This window comes from Bombina bombina, chromosome 6 (genome assembly GCF_027579735.1).
Source record: "Bombina bombina isolate aBomBom1 chromosome 6, aBomBom1.pri, whole genome shotgun sequence".
In the NCBI taxonomy this organism is placed as follows: domain Eukaryota; kingdom Metazoa; phylum Chordata; class Amphibia; order Anura; family Bombinatoridae; genus Bombina; species Bombina bombina.
This window is the reverse complement of record NC_069504.1, coordinates 802,136,441-802,153,891: the sequence shown is the minus strand read 5'-3', so window position 1 is coordinate 802,153,891 and position 17,451 is coordinate 802,136,441. Positions and strand designations below refer to the sequence as shown.

General features: G+C 40.8%; 1 long non-coding RNA gene across 1 annotated transcript in view; it reads left to right on the top strand.

Annotated features, from left to right (window-relative positions):
- LOC128663684 (uncharacterized) overlaps window positions 1-17,206 on the top strand; it is a 21,264-nt gene extending 4,058 nt beyond the window's left edge. Inside the window, exons 2-4 of the long non-coding RNA XR_008402893.1 lie at window positions 3,959-4,098; window positions 6,196-6,311; window positions 17,028-17,206. This is a non-coding gene — a long non-coding RNA (uncharacterized LOC128663684). The remainder of the gene's footprint in view (window positions 1-3,958; window positions 4,099-6,195; window positions 6,312-17,027) is intronic.
- The last annotated feature ends 245 nt before the right edge of the window (window positions 17,207-17,451 follow it).

Genomic DNA, 17,451 nt, shown 5'->3' with positions numbered 1-17,451 from the left:
ACACACACACACACACACTAAAAGGGACAGTAAAATCATAATTAGGCAATCATTATTTAGACAGAGCATACAAATTTAAACAATTTTCCAATTTTTACTTATATTGTTTAATGTGCTTCCTTCTCTTGTTATCCTTTGCTGAAAGGTTTATCTAGGAAAGTTTTAGGAATGCCTTGAGTCATCTCTTAAAGGGTTTAACCATTAACCATCCCTTTAAACCATTGTGAATCTGCGTCAAAACTGAGCTGTCCCTTTAAGATTGTGTGTTTTTGTGCATGCTGCAACCTTTAAGGTTGTGCTGTGGTTTGTCCCTGTAAGCCTGTGTGTGTGCATGCCTATTTAAGACACTGTCTGTCTGATGTGAGCAGTTCCTTTTAAAGGACCAGTCAACACAGTATAATCAACAAATGCACGATAAGACAATGCAATAGCACCTAGTCTAAACTTCAAATGAGTAGTAGATTTTTTTTCTGACTATTTTAAAAGTTATGTCTTTCAACTCCCCCTGTACCATGTGACAGCCATCAGACAATCACAAATGCATACACGTACCATGTGACAGCCATCAGCCAATCACAAATGCATACACGCTTATCCTTGCACATGCTCAGTAGGAGCTGGTGACTCAAAAAGTTTAAATATAAAAAGACTGCACATTTAGTTAATGGAAGTAAATTGGAAAGTTGTTTAAAATGGCAAGCTCTATCTGAATCATGAAAGTTTAATTTTGATTGAGTGTTCCTTTAAGGTTGTGTGGACTGTGTGACTGTACCCTTAAGACCGCGTGCGTGTGGTGTAAGCTCTCCATTTAAGACGGCGTGCACTGCCTGTGTTTGTGTGCAAGTGCATCTGTCCCTTTAAGATTCTGTTGTCTTTGTGTGGTGTAATCTATCCCTTTAAGGCATGTACCATTAACATTGTGTCCACTTGTCCTTTTAAAGGCTTTGTGCTTGCACCTTTAAGACGGTGTCCCTTTAAAGCTCTGTTAGCTTTTGTGCTTTGAGTTCCAGTAGCTAATAGCCCCAATTGTGTAATTTATGTGACAGAGGAGGTATCATAAAAGGCTTTGTCAGTGTTTTTTTTTTTTTTTTTTTTTCATGCTTCTGGTGTCCTGTACCTTTTTAAGGTACACACATGAAACTTAAAAAAAAAATCATGCTTTAAGATGGAGAATACAATTTTAAACAACTGTCCAATTTACTTCTTTTATTTCATTTGCTTAATTCTCGTGGTGTCCTTTGTTGAAGCAGCAGAAGCAAAGTATTACTGGGAGTGGGCGAGCCAAAAACATGACATATATGTGCAGCCACCAATCAGCATCTCCTGAGGTATCCCCTTTCAATTAAAGGATTCAAGAGAACTAAACAGTTTAGATAATAGAAGTAAAATGGAAAATTGCATGTTTGTTTTATGTCCCTTTAATGCCTGAGGAGTCCAGGGGAGAGGAGGCTGGTACTAGTCTGAAGGATACATAGACTTGTGTTTGCTCCTCAAATACTGTGTATGGTGTCAGCTGTTCCTTTAAGACTGTGTGCCTTGGGTGTTTGTGCTCCTTTACCAATAAGATTGTGTGTGGTGTAAGTTGTCTTTTTAAAGGCTGAGTGAGTTGTGTGTGTCGGTCCCTTTATGGCTTTGAGAGGGTGCAAGGTTGTGTGTGTGCACGTACTGTAATCTGACCCTTTAAAGATTGTGTGCATTATGTGTATATGCCTACCCCTTTAAGACTGAGTGTTCCTTGGCTGGTTGTGCTCATCTACCATTAAAGGGACATTCCAGTCAAAATATAAATGCACAAAGATTTATTGCATCTTTGAATAGAAACATATTTGCAATATGTACTGGCAAAAATGCTTCTATTAAGAGTTATCACTATTTTAGTGTTAACATTTTTCTGTGCATGAGAAGCATAGCTAAATATTGTCACTGCACCCACATTCTAAATAATGCAGCTGCTCAGATAATCAGTGGGGCTTGTATCCTGTCTCCAATTAACAAATTGAGTCATTAGCAGATGGTACAAGCACCGTAGGCTCTCTGAACAAGTGTTGTGTTTAAAATGCTGGTGCACGGTGCATACTTAAATACACTTTTGAAAAAGCTATAGCTTTTATTAGAAGCATTTTTGCTAATACTTGTATATTACAAAATTGCTTCTGTTCAATACCGAAATGCACCTATGTGGTTTCCAATTTGGGCTGGGATTTCCCTTTAAGATTGCATGCATGTAGTTTGTTGTCCCTTTAAGTCTGTGTATGTTGTGTGTGCTTACTGGTTGTCTTGGAGATGTCAGATTGCAGAGAAGGCCGATTGGTTGCCAGTGCATCAGCATTCTTAAAGGGACAGTCATCCCAAAAATAGTTAACTTATATCTTTAAAGTTGCCATAGATCGTTTACAAATATAGCACTGTTTTTATATATTCCCGTTTGCAAGTAAAATCACTTACTTATGCCGCCGCTGCCGTTTGAAAATGTCTTTCTGGCTCGGCCCCTTTTTCGTCATTCGTCACATCATGCTCTTCTGATCCCTGTAATTTTTCTAACTTACTTGTAACCGGCATTAGCGCATGCGCAATGCGCCTATTCTACCGTTGAACTTTTTCACACCGGATCATAGTTGCAGCGTACCAGTGTCCTGTGCTCCCCTCCAGCAGCAGTTCCCACATTGGATAATACATGTGTATGGTAAGTCTCTTCCACGTTCTACTTATTTCTACCAAGTTTCCAGTTATTTTGACGATCCTCTAACATGGATCTTGGGGACACCTGTGTTATACTGCTTTAAACAGTGCTGCCAAATAAGTAGAACGTGGAAGAGACTTACCATACACTTTGCAATATAATCCAATGTGGGAACTGATAACTGCTGGGAACTGCTGCCGGAGGGAAGCACAGGACACTGGTACGCTGCAACTATGATCCGCTCAGATAATGAGCCAGCATTTTTGTTCCGGTGTTAAAAAGTTCCCCAACATTAGAATAGGCGCTTTGTGCATGCGCTAATGCCGTTTACGAGTAAGTTAGAAAAATTACAGGGTCCAAAATTCTTTAAAAGAACCTTTATTTCCACATAGGGTCCTCAGAAACAAACATACGTTTCAAGCCTATTGAAGGCTCTTAGTCATGACTTAGAGCCTTCAATAGGCTTGAAACGTTGTATGTTTGTTTCTGAGGACCCTATGTGGAAATAATGGTTCTTTTAAAGAATTTTGGAGGCTGGAATATTTTTTGCTTTTGGATTGTACATTGGGACTTGGTAGGTCCTTTTTATTCCGTGCCCCACAAAGAAAAAGGTGTGCTGTTCTCCAAACTTTCTGAGTGACTAGAAAAATTACAGGGGTCAGAAGATGATCATGTCACGGCTGACAAAAATGGGTGGAGTCAGAAGGACATTTTCAACTGGGATTTTACTTGTAAACGTAATATCTATAAAACCTGTGCTGTATTTGTAAAAACATCTATGGCAACTTTATAGGTACAAGTTAAAACTATTTTTGGTTTGACCCTTTAAGCACTGCTCAGTTTCTTAGCGCAGACGAATAAGCCAGGCAGTCTGCCAATGAGCAGGTGTACGCAGAGGTCATACGACTGCCCTGCTTATTGGTCTTTTGAAAGTTTATTTCAGAGGGCACTGGAAAGCTTATAAATTTAAAAGGTAAATAACTTTTAAAAAAAAAATGAATGTTAATTATAAAAATGTAAAAATTTTTTGTTTATGGTTATTGTTCCCAAAATGACTTTCCCTTCAAGTCCAAAAACTCAGTATAGGTGGGGATACCACAGGCTTAATCTGCTATTTCGAAATAAGCGTAAATGAGCTATTTGTAAACAATTCAATACTCTCCAGCAGATAAAATAGATCATTCTCCAAATTAAAGGGGAGAACATGTTTGGGTAAACTGCCCCTTTAAGTATGTTGAGTGTGGTTGTATTTTTATATATTTTATTTGTCTCTTCTAGCTGGCTTGTTCGGAATCTGTCCAGCTCAAAAATGGCTCCAGTGGTTAGAAACCGGTGTTGGCATGGCAGAATGGTTTTATGGAACTGCAAGCATATGACAGCTTAATTTTCTTCCACATGGTTGTGAGGCTAGTTTGCAGGTAAGTACAGGTTATTCATATGTTAGGTGTTACATGGTCATTGGCAGACGTTGCAGTGAGCTCTCTGCACATGGTGGCAGCTGTAGTTTGCGGACACTAAGAGCAGTCCGCACCTGCTCCTGGTGCCTGTGACTACAGCTGTAAGGCTATGGTGGGGCGTAAATGGTTTCTGAAGCCTTTGGACATGTAACTAGTCTAAAATTAATTACTGCCACTTGCATTGCATTTTATCGCCCCCCCCCCTATTTTCAATAGCTGCTTAACAGCATAATTTACTTTCTTCCCTCCTGATAGCCCCTGCATGGTCACTGGCAGACTTTACAGTGAGCTCTCTGCACATGGTGGCAGCTGTAGTTTGCGGACACTAAGAGCAGTCCGCACCTGCTCCTGGTGCCCGTGACTACAGCTGTAAGGCTATGGTGGGGCGTAAACTGTTTCTGAAGCCTTTGGACATGTATAGTCTAAAATTAATTACTGCCACATGGCATTTTATCCCCCCCCCCCCTTATTTTCAATAGCTGCTTAACAGCATAATTTACTTTCTTCCCTCCTGATAGCCCCAGCATGGTCACTGGCAGACTTTACAGTGAGCTCTCTGCACATGGTGGCAGCTGTAGTTTGCGGACACTAAGAGCAGTCCGCACCTGCTCCTGGTGCCCGTGACTACAGCTGTAAGGCTATGGTGGGGCGTAAACTGTTTCTGAAGCCTTTGGACATGTATAGTTTAAAATTAATTACTGCCTCTAGCATGGCATTTTATTCCCCTCCCCCTATTTTCAATGGCTGCTTAACAGCATAATTTACTTTCTTCTGTCCTGTTAGACCCAACATGATCATTGGCAGATGTTACAGTGAGCTCTCTGCACATGGTGGCAGCTGTTTTTTTGGACATGTGGAGCAGTGCGCGCCTGCTCCCTGTGCCCATGGATACAGCTGTAAAGCTATGGGGGATTGTAAATTGTCTCTTGACGCCAATGATCATGATATTTTAAAATAATTTTATTGCCTCTAATAAGGCATTTTATTTTCTCTTTTCCCCTATTTTTCAAAGTAAAGTTTCTGACTTTATAGTCTATATTAAATAAAAATAGCCTAATGCATTTTCTCCTATTAAAGTACTTTTTAAGGCCATCATGGTCATTGGCAGACGTTGCTGTGAGCTCTCTGTCATGGTGGCAGCTGTGCTTTGTGGACATTTGGAGCAGCCCTCGCCTGCTCTCAGTGCCCATGAGTACAGCTGTAAAGCTATGGTGGATTGTAAATGGTCTCTGAAGCCTTTGGCCATGCAGTTAAAATATAATGATCCCTAAATATATAAATATTTTAATAAAAATTATACATTTCCATTAACCTTTATACGTGACCGCTTCAAAAATGGCATATCGCTCCTTTTCAAAGTACTCTAAGGACACTTGTCTTGTTTTCCTACATGACTGCTTCACACATGCTATATCCAACTAACTCCTCTTTGGCAAAGATCTCCCTTCTCCATATATGTTCATTAGCAGTAGGTACAGTAAACGGTCTTCATAGCAGCGGTGTCTTTGGGAAGAGGAAGCAGTGGGCCCCTGCTGAAGCTACCCAAGGCTAGTTATATACTGTGGTACATTACAAGTTTGTCTCCTCAGCCTTAGGTCATGCTCCCCATCATATGTCCCATGCAAGCCCAACCCAGGAAATGCACAGCTAAATTCATGGTAAACTCTATTCTGTTGCATTTATTATTGCTCTGTCACTGCCTAAAATTACCAAATATTTACTAACCCAAGTCCTGATCCTTGTATACCATTCCACAGACCTGGATTTATCTTACTCTTCTTTCCCTCTTTTTTTATTTTTGTTGCATTTATGAAATTATGATATGGAGCGACTGTGTTGGGCTGTAGTTCTGAAGCATTTGGTCATATAACTAATCAATTCAACCCTATAAATATATATTTGCTGTACAGCCCAGAATATAGACCTTAAGACTTTATTTTCATATTTAAGGTTCATTCTTCTAAGTGTTCTCTGATTTTCTGTTTGGGTATTAACTGTAGGCAAGGCAAATTTATCACAATGTCACATAAATAGTATGTATTTTTTTTTTTTTATTAGAATCTGCAGGTGATGCTAAAGTTACCAGATCTACAGCACCAGTTGACATACAGCCAACACTTAGTGTCTAGTTTATTGTCAAAAGAAATGTTTCTGCGCCTTCTTTGTTAAAACAGGTAAGAGTTAAATTGTTGTAAAGACATTTAAATTCATAGTATTCTAGCCGTTTCCTGTATAACAGTATAATTGGTGATAATAGTCAAACCATTAAATGCTCTAATTTGTTGGAACATGGCATTTTAAGACTAACGACCCTGCATTACTGTGTGTTTAACCTGCAAAGAGGTAAACACAGAGTAGAAGTACTTCTTCAGACCAGCAAAGCAGTGCTGGTCCCAATTAGTAGCGCTAGTTAAATATCTGAGTTGTTAGACTGGTGCTCTGTAAATGTGCGATTTTAAATGTGTTTAAACTCTTTGCAGGTGCTAAACACACAGCACTGGAGCATGTAACTTTTAACACTAACAATGCTGTCCTGCTCAAAACCCACAGAACACTGCTAGTCCCAAGCAGAAAGCTCTGCTGAATGGGACCAGCACTGTTCTGGGGGTCCAAAGCAGTACTTCTACTGTGTGTTTAACCCACACAGTGGTGCAAGGTCAGTAGTCTTAAAATTTATTTCTTTCCTAAGATACAGTAAGTCCCACGGAATCGACAATTACTGTTGGGAATATCACTCCTGGCCAGCAGGAGGCAAAGAGCACCACAGCAAAGCCGTTAAATGTCACTTCCCTTCCCACAATCCCCAGTCATTCTCTTTGCCTTGGTGCATGGAGGAAGTAAAGTTTTGGTGTCTTAACTGGGAATCGGATTTCTGAACAGATATTTCATCCGGGGAGTGGAATCTCCATCTGGAGGTGTTCTCCAGGTAAACTCTCAAATGGGGGGGGGGTTTCTGGAGTTGGCTTTTGAGGGCATTTTGGCAGAACGCCAAGCTTCCAAGTTATACGGTTCAAGGTCTAGTGATCTGCAGACTGTTCTGATGGCTTTTCCTGGGTTTTCAATTTGGCATCCCTGTTTCCTCCGTTTACTTCCACGAGTCATTGCTCGTGTCAAACAGGAGAGAGCATCAGTAATTCTGATAGCTCCTGTGTGGCCTCGCAGGATTGGGTAATTTAATTAAATAATTTCCACATTTTCTGTAGTGTAGCTGCCCCCCCCCTCAATACCCTATCCCCCTCCCAGATCCCTTGTCAAATATTGATTCCCCACTCCCTCCTTATCAAATTTTTCGAAAGTACTAGGGAAATTATGCAGCGCATGCACCCCCCCCCCCCGGTATGCTCCTGCGTACACTCTAACTAAACCGGAGGGTATTGCAGTGATTCCTCAATATCGAGGCATCACTGCAATACCCTGAAAGCATCTGGATGTGATCAGGATCGCTTCCACCGCTTGAAACCCCAGAGGACGTGTCAGGCACGACCTTGGTCCTTAAGGGTATTTTTTTTTTTGTAGGACGTGTCCGACACGTCCTCGGTCGTTAAAGGACCACTCAATGCAGTAGAATTACATAATTAACAAGTACTTAATAAAAAGACAATGCAATCGCACTTACTCTGAATTTCAAATAAGCAGTAGATTTTATGTTTTTAGACATATATTTTTTTTCTTGCCCATTTTCTGGCCCCTTGTATCATGTGACAGACATAAGACAATCGCAGATTAAATGTATACCCTGTGAGCTTCTGCATGTGCTCAGTAGGGGCTTGTTGGCCAGAAAGTGTTAAAATAGACTGCAAAATTTGATGTCTTAAAATTCCATGCTCTTTCTGAATCATAAATTTATTTTGACTTGAGTGTTCCTTTAATTCTGTATTAGAACGGTTTCAGATCTAAATGAGTTGTACATTTAAAGAGACATAATATCCAAATGCTGAATCATTTTAAAAGTAATGCAGCATATCTGTAAAAGGCTGACAAAAAATACATCACCTTTAGTATCTCTGTAAAATGACAGTATCTGTTACCTCTGTGTCTTTGGTAGCCTTATCCCATTATAGACCAAATGCAAGCATCTGTATGCTTGTCCCAGGACTAGCGAGGGATCATGCGCCTTAGATGTCACTTTATTTCCGTTCTCAGTTAAAGTTGTGTGTTTTTTACCATGATATTTATTTTATTGTTCTATCCCACAAGATCACAGTAAAGAATTAGGATTTGTATTTCTTCTGTTAAGTGTGATCAGTCCACGGGTCATCATTACTTGTGGGATATTATCTGCTCCCCTACAGGAAGTGCAAGAGGATTCACCCAGCAGAGTTGCTATATAGCTCCTCCCCTCTAAGTCACCTCCAGTCATTCTCTTGCACCCAGCAACTAGATAGGTCGTGTGAGAGGACTATGGTGATTATACTTAGTTTTATATCTTCAATCAAAAGTTTGTTATTTTAAAATAACACCGGAGTGTGTTATTACCTCTCTGGCAGAGTTTGAGGAAGAATCTACCAGAGTTTTGCTATGATTTTAGCCGGAGTAGTTAAGATCATATTGCTGTTCTCGGCCATCTGAGGAGTGAGGTAAACTTCAGATCAGGGGACAGCGGGCAGATGAATCTGCATAGAGGTATGTAGCAGTTTTTATTTTCTGACAATGGAATTGATGAGAAAATCCTGCCATACCGATATAATGTCATGTATGTATACTTTACACTTCAGTATTCTGGGAGAATGGTGCTTCACTAGAATTACACTGTAAGAAAGACATAAAGCTGTTTAATAACTAGAGATTATGTTTAACGTTTTTGCTGGAATGTAAAATAGTTTTCATTTACTGAGGTACTGAGTGAATAAATGTTTGGGCACTATTTTTCCACTTGGCAGTTGCTTAAATCTGTTTTTTTCTGTCAGTTTCTGTTCTCCCTCACTGCTGTGTGTGTGGGGGAGGGGCGCTTTTACTATGCATCAAATATTTCAGTCAGCAACTCATTGTATTCCCTGCATGATCCGGTTCATCTCTACAGAGCTCAGGGGTCTTCAAACTTATTTTGAGAGAGGTAATTTCTCTCAGCAGAGCTGTGAGAATTATAGTTTGACTGAGATAAAAACGTTTATTCTGTAATTTGTTTCCTGCTTTCAGAAATTGTTATCTTTGCTAATGGGATTAAACCTTTGCTAAAGTTGTGTTGTTTAATTGCTGAGGGGAACAATCCTTTGCTAAAACTGTATATTCTGACAAAGATTGATGCTATAACTTAATTATTTTTACTGTTATAATTTTTTTCTGTGCTTCTTAAAGGCACAGTTCGTTTTCATATTATTTGTAAATTACTTTGAAAAGTATTTTCAAGTTGCTGTTTATTTGCTAGTGTGTTAAACATGTCTGATTCAGAGGAATATCTCTGTGCTATATGTGTTAATGCCAAAGTGGAGCCCAATAGAAATTTATGTACTAAATGTATTGATGCTACTTTAAAAAACAGTCAATCTGTACAAATTGAACATATTTCACCAAACAACGAGGGGAGAGTTATGCCGACTAACTCGCCTCACGTGTCAGTACCTGCATCTCCCGCTCAGGAGGTGCGTGATATTGTAGCGCCGAGTACATCTGGGCGGCCATTACAAATCACATTACAAGATATGGCTACTGTTATGACTGAAGTTTTGGCTAAACTACCAGAACTAAGAGGTAAACGTGATCACTCTGGGGTGAGAACAGAGTGCGCGGATAATGCAAGGGCCATGTCTGATACTGCGTCACAGTTTGCAGAACGTGAAGACGGAGAGCTTCATTCTGTGGGTGACGGTTCTGATCCAAATAAACTGGACTCAGACATTTCAAATTTTAAATTTAAGCTTGAGAACCTCCGTGTTACTAGGGGAGGTATTAGCGGCTCTGAATGATTGTAACACAGTTGCAATCCCAGAGAAAATGTGTAGGTTGGATAAATATTTTGCGGTACCGACGAGTACTGACGTTTTTCCTATACCTAAGAGACTTACTGACATTGTTACTAAGGAGTGGGATAGACCCGGTGTGCCTTTCTCACCCCCTCCTATATTCAGAAAGATGTTTCCAATAGACGCCGCCACACGGGACTTATGGCAAATGGTCCCTAAGGTGGAGGGAGCAGTTTCTACTTTAGCTAAGCGTACCACTATCCCAGTGGAGGATAGCTGTGCTTTTTCAGATCCAATGGATAAAAAATTAGAGGGTTACCTTAAGAAAATGTTTGTTCAACAAGGGTTTATATTGAAACCTCTTGCATGTATTGCGCCTGTCACGGCTGCAGCAGCATTTTGGTTTGAGTCTCTGGAAGAGACACTTCAATCATCCACACTAGATGACATCACACACAAACTTAAATTCCTTAAGTTAGCTAATTCATTTATTTCAGATGCCGTAGTACATTTAACTAAACTTGCGGCTAAAAATTCAGGATTCGCCATTCAGGCACGCAGAGCTCTGTGGCTGAAATCCTGGTCAGCTGATGTTACGTCTAAATCTAAATTGCTTAATATTCCTTTCAAAGGGCAGACCTTATTCGGGCCCGGCTTGAAAGAGATTATTGCTGACATTACAGGAGGTAAAGGTCATGCCCTGCCTCAGGACAAGGCCAAAGCCAAGGCTAGACAGTCCAATTTTCGTTCCTTTCGTAATTTCAAAGCAGGAGCAGCATCAACTTCCTCTGCACCAAAACAGGAAGGAGCTGTTGCTCGCTACAGACAAGGCTGGAAACCTAACCAGTCCTGGAACAGGGGCAAACAGGCCAGAAAACCTGCTGCTGCCCCTAAGACAGCATGAATTGAGGGCCCCCGATCCGGGACCGGATCTAGTGGGGGGCAGACTTTCCCTCTTCGCCCAGGCTTGGGCAAGAGATGTTCAGGATCCCTGGGCGTTAGAGATCATATCTCAGGGATACCTTCTGGACTTCAAATCCTCTCCCCCAAGAGGGAGATTTCATCTGTCAAGGTTGTCAACAAACCTAACAAAGAAGGAAGCGTTTCTACGCTGCGTACAAGATCTTTTATTAATGGGAGTGATCCATCCAGTTCCGCGGTTGGAACAAGGACAAGGGTTTTACTCAAATCTGTTTGTAGTTCCCAAAAAAGAGGGAACCTTCAGGCCAATCTTGGATTTAAAGATCCTAAACAAATTCCTAAGAGTTCCATCGTTCAAGATGGAAACTATTCGAACAATTTTGCCCATGATCCAAGAGGGTCAGTACATGACCACAGTGGATTTAAAGGATGCTTACCTTCACATACCGATTCACAAAAGCCATTACCGGTATCTAAGGTTTGCCTTTTTAGACAGGCATTACCAGTTTGTAGCTCTTCCATTCGGACTGGCTACGGCTCCAAGAATCTTCACAAAGGTTCTGGGCACTCTTCTGGCGGTACTAAGACCGCGAGGAATTTCAGTAGCTCCGTACTTAGACGACATACTGATACAAGCTTCAAGCCTTCAAACTGCCAAATCTCATACAGAGATAGTACTGGCATTTCTAAGGTCGCATGGATGGAAAGTGAACAAAGAGAAAAGTTCTCTTTCCACTCACAAGAGTTCCCTTCCTGGGGACTCTGATAGATTCTGTAGAAATGAAGATTTACCTGACAGAGGACAGGTTAACAAAACTTCAAAGTGCATGCCGTGTCCTTCATTCTATTCAACACCCGTCAGTAGCTCAATGCATGGAGGTAATCGGACTAATGGTAGCAGCAATGGACATAGTTCCTTTTGCACGCCTACATCTCAGACCACTGCAACTGTGCATGCTAAGTCAGTGGAATAGGGATTACTCAGATTTGTCCCCCACTCTAAATCTGAATCAAGAGACCAGAAATTCTCTTCTATGGTGGCTTTATCGGCCACATCTGGCCAGGGGAATGCCATTCAGCAGGCCAGACTGGTCAATTGTAACAACAGACGCCAGCCTACTAGGTTGGGGCGCTGTCTGGAATTCTCTGAAGGCTCAGGGACTATGGAATCAGGAGGAGAGTCTTCTTCCAATAAACATTCTGGAATTGAGAGCAGTCCTCAATGCTCTTCTGGTTGACCCCAGTTAACAACTCGGGGGTTCATCAGGTTCCAGTCGGACAACATCACGACTGTAGCTTATATCAACCATCAGGGAGGGACAAGAAGCTCCCTAGCAATGATGGAAGTATCGAAGATAATTCGCTGGGCAGAGTCTCACTCTTGCCACCTGTCTGCAATCCACATCCCGGGAGTGGAGAACTGGGAGGCGGATTTCTTAAGTCGTCAGACTTTTCATCCGGGGGAGTGGGAACTTCATCCAGAGGTCTTTGCCCAAATACTTTGACGTTGGGGCAAACCAGAGATAGATCTCATGGCGTCTCGACAGAACGCCAAGCTTCCGCGCTACGGGTCCAGATCCAGGGATCCGGGAGCGGTCCTGATAGATGCCTTGACAGCACCATGGACCTTCAGGATGGCTTATGTGTTTCCACCTTTCCCGATGCTTCCTCGATTGATTGCCAGAATCAAACAGGAGAAAGCATCAGTGATTCTAATAGCGCCTGCATGGCCACGCAGGACTTGGTATACAGATCTGGTGGACATGTCATTCTGTCCACCTTGGTCGTTACCTCTGAAACAGGACCTTCTGATTCAGGGTCCTTTCAAACATCAAAATCTAACTTCTCTGAAGCTGACTGCTTGGAAATTGAACGCTTGATCTTATCAAAGCGTGGTTTTTCTGAGTCAGTTATTGATACCTTAATACAGGCTAGGAAGCCTGTTACCAGAAAGATTTACCATAAAATATGGCGTAAATACCTATATTGGTGCGAATCCAAAGGTTACTCTTGGAGTAAGGTTAGGATTCCTAGGATATTGTCTTTTCTACAAGAAGGTTTAGAAAAGGGGTTATCCGCTAGTTCCTTAAAGGGACAGATCTCAGCTCTGTCCATTCTGTTACACAAGCGTCTGTCAGAAGTTCCAGACGTTCAGGCTTTTTGTCAGGCTTTGGCCAGGATTAAACCTGTGTTTAAAGCTGTGGCTCCACCATGGAGTTTAAACCTTGTTCTTAACGTTTTACAGGGTGTTCCGTTTGAACCCCTTCATTCCATTGTTATAAAGTTGTTATCTTGGAAAGTTCTATTTTTAATGGCTATTTCCTCGGCTCGAAGAGTCTCTGAGTTATCAGCCTTACATTGTGATTCTCCTTATTTGATTTTTCACTCGGATAAGGTAGTTCTGCGTACTAAACCTGGGTTCTTACCTAAGGTAGTCACTAACAGGAATATCAATCAGGAGATTGTTGTTCCATCCTTGTGCCCAAATCCTTCTTCGAGGAAGGAACGTCTTTTGCACAATCTGGATGTAGTTCGTGCCCTTAAATTTTATTTACAGGCAACTAAAGATTTTCGACAAACGTCTTCCCTGTTTGTCGTTTACTCTGGTCAGAGGAGAGGTCAAAAAGCTTCTGCTACCTCTCTCTCTTTTTGGCTTCGTAGCATAATTCGTTTAGCTTATGAGACTGCTGGACAGCAGCCTCCTGAAAGAATTACAGCTCATTCCACTAGAGCTGTGGCTTCCACTTGGGCCTTTAAGAATGAGGCCTCTGTTGAACAGATTTGCAAGGCTGCAACTTGGTCTTCGCTTCATACTTTTTCCAAATTTTACAAATTTGACACTTTTGCTTCCTCTGAGGCTATTTTTGGGAGAAAGGTTCTTCAGGCAGTGGTTCCTTCTGTATAAAGAGCCTGCCTATCCCTCCCGTCATCCGTGTACTTTTGCTTTGGTATTGGTATCCCACAAGTAATGATGACCCGTGGACTGATCACACTTAACAGAAGAAAACATAATTTATGCTTACCTGATAAATTCCTTTCTTCTGTAGTGTGATCAGTCCACGGCCCGCCCTGTTTTTTAAGGCAGGTAAATATTTTTTAAATTATACTCCAGTCACCACTACACCCTTGGCTTCTCCTTTCTCGTTGGTCCTTGGTCGAATGACTGGAGGTGACGTAGAGGGGAGGAGCTATATAGCAACTCTGCTGGGTGAATCCTCTTGCACTTCCTGTAGGGGAGCAGATAATATCCCACAAGTAATGATGACCCGTGGACTGATCACACTACAGAAGAAAGGAATTTATCAGGTAAGCATAAATTATGTTTTTTAGCAAAAATCTACATCTTTAAATAACTTTCAAATGTACTTTATATTATACATTTTGTGCTTCATTCTCTCGGTGTCCTTTATTGAATGAGCAGCAATGCAAAACTGGTAGCTAGCTCCCACACATTAGTAAGCCAATAATAAGACCTATATGTGCAGCCACCAATCAGCAGTTAAATCCCAGCTCCTGAGCATACCTAGGTATCCTAGGATACCCAGAGAAATAAGCAAATTGGAATTTTTAAATTTGTATTCCCTATGTGAATCGTGAAAGGGGGGAAAAATAGGGGTTTCATGTTCCTTTTTAATAACTGCTAACAAATCAGTTACTCTGGTAACTGGTCCCAGTTAGCACCAAAATACTTTGTTTCGTGGAGGAGTTGCTTTAGGGTTAAATAAGAATTTGAGTAACGCCACTTCAACTGTGATACTAAAAGACCATTTTAATCAATTACACTCTAAAATGGCCATCCTTTAATAACTGCTGACAGTTGTACTTGATATGCAGCAATTTGTGTCTGATTCGGTTTAAAATGTTGTGAATGAGTTGGTTAACCCCTCGAGGACAAGGAATTTCAGACAAAAACGTACCTAAAAGACCTGCTGAGTATTTTGCTCCATTTAACAAAGGCTTTTTTTTTTTTTTCTGTAGTGTAGGATACGCACACACTCGTGCGCACACACAGCTATCTTACCCTCAAAATAGTATCCGCCATCTAGTTTTATTTATATATTTAAAAAAAAATCTTTTCTCTAGTGGGACATACAATCCAGACACGGTCAGCAAGATTGCCGCAGAAAGAGCCCAGGACAGCTAAACAAATAGCTCCATACAGGGGACGGCGCTATCCGTTAACCCCTTAATGACCGGACCATTTTTCAATTTTCTTACCCTTAATGACAATGGCTATTTTTACATTTCTGCAGTGTTTGTGTTTAGCTGTAATTTTCCTCTTACTCGTTTACTGTACCCACACATATTATATATCGTTTTTCTCGCCATTAAATGGACTTTCTAAAGATACCATTATTTTCATCATATCTTATAATTTACTATAAAAAAATATAAAATATGAGGAAAAAATTGAAAAAAAACACACTTTTTCTAACTTTTACCCCCAAAATCTGTTACACATCTACAACCACCAAAATACACCCATTCTAAATAGTTTCTAAATTTTGTCCCAAGTTTAGAAATACCCAATGTTTACATGTTCTTTGCTTTTTTTTGTAAGTTATAGGGCCATAAATACAAGTAGCACTTTGCTATTTCCAAACCACTTTTTTCAAAATTAGCGCTAGTTACATTGGAACACTAATATCTTTCAGGAATCCCTGAATATCCCTTGACATGTATATATTTATATTTAGAAGACATCCCAAAGCATTGATCTAGACCCATTTTGGTATATTTCATGCCACCATTTCACCGCCAAATACGATCAAATTAAAAAAAAAAACTTAAATTTTTCACAATTTTAGGTTTCTCACTGAAATTATTTACAAACAGCTTGTGCAATTATGGCACAAATGGTTGTAAATGCTTCTCTGGGATCCCCTTTGTTCAGAAATAGCAGACATATATGGCTTTGGTGTTGCTTTTTGGTAATAATAAGCCCGTTAAATACTGCTGCGCACCACACTTGTAATATGCCCAGCAGTTAAGGGGTTAATTAGGTAGCTTGTGGGGTTAATATTTAGCTTTAGTATAGAGATCAGCCTCCCACCTGACACATCCCACCCCCTGATCCCCCCCCCCTGACCCCCCTCAAACAGCTCTCTTCCCTCCCCACCTCACAATTGTCACCGCCATCTTAAGTACTGGCAGAAAGTCTGCCAGTACTGAAATAAAAATATTTTTTTTATTTTTTTTTTATTTTTTGGCATAAAGACTGCAGTGATAGATCCCCCCTTACCCCACAACCTCCCTGATCCCCCCATACATCTTTCTAACCCTCCCCCTCTGTCTATTTGCCACCATCTTGGGTACTGGCAGCTGTCTGCCAGTACCCAATTTGCCCCCCAAAATAGTTTTTTTTTAACTTTTTAAATATACAATATTTTTCTGTAGTGTAGCTGGCCCCCCTAAATAATCTTCAACCCTCCCAGATCCCTTAAACAACCGAGATGCCACTGCATCTAGATCGATCATTTTTTTTTCCCAATTGTTTGTAAATTTTGCCCACCCGTTCCCCCCCCGCCGCAACCGCATAACCGGCAACAAAGGAGGATAAGGTACCATCGGGTATATTTTACATCTAATATGTGATAACAGGTAAATGCAGCAACCCACCCACCGACTCATTGGAATACATACATATCCGATGCAGATGGGGCCACAGAGTGGCCCTTTCTGCATCGGTATGTAAAATGGGGGATTGTAGTGATGCCTCAATATTGAGGCATCACTACAATCCGTTGTAAGCAGCTGGAAGCGATCATGATCGCTTCCAGCACTTAAGGCAACAGAGGACATACCAGGTACGTCAACTGTCATTAAGGGATGTTTTTCCTATGACGTACCTGGTACGTCCACTGTCATTAAGGGGTTAAGGGGTTTAAAGGAAAAAGATGCATATTGCTGAATAAGTTGATAGGCGTTTCCTGAATAACAACCCATTTAGATGGATCCTGTTGAGAAAAATGTGCACCATTTCTACTGTATGCTATGCTCTAGGGTTTGTAGAAGGAACTTGAAATTTTGTTCTGTATTCTCATTTTTTTAATTTTTTTTCTTTTGCAGGTTTTCCAGCTGGAGTACGTGTGTGTTTTGTGTAACTGCTGCTCTCATAACTCTGTATCCGTGGAAAGGCATTGTCCTTGGCGTTCCTGTTTGAACTATAAACCTGATATTTATTAGCATTTTATTAAAGTGTTTCTGACATCTGTTCTATTAATAAAGTTGTGACTGATCTGATCTCACATTGTGTTTATAGTTGTTCTTTTATTGATATGGGCATGCATTAAAGAGATGATAAATCCTACTGTTAATGAAATGCTAGAATTTACCATCACATATAATACAGGTAAACATCCCATCAGTTTAAAAAAATTTTGCTAACCTAAATGCCTCCGGCCACCCACAACACAGCTCAGTTTTTCAATATCCCGGCTATTGACTAAGGTGGAAACGTTATCTCATTGGAAAAAAAAAAGTTGTGCCGTGG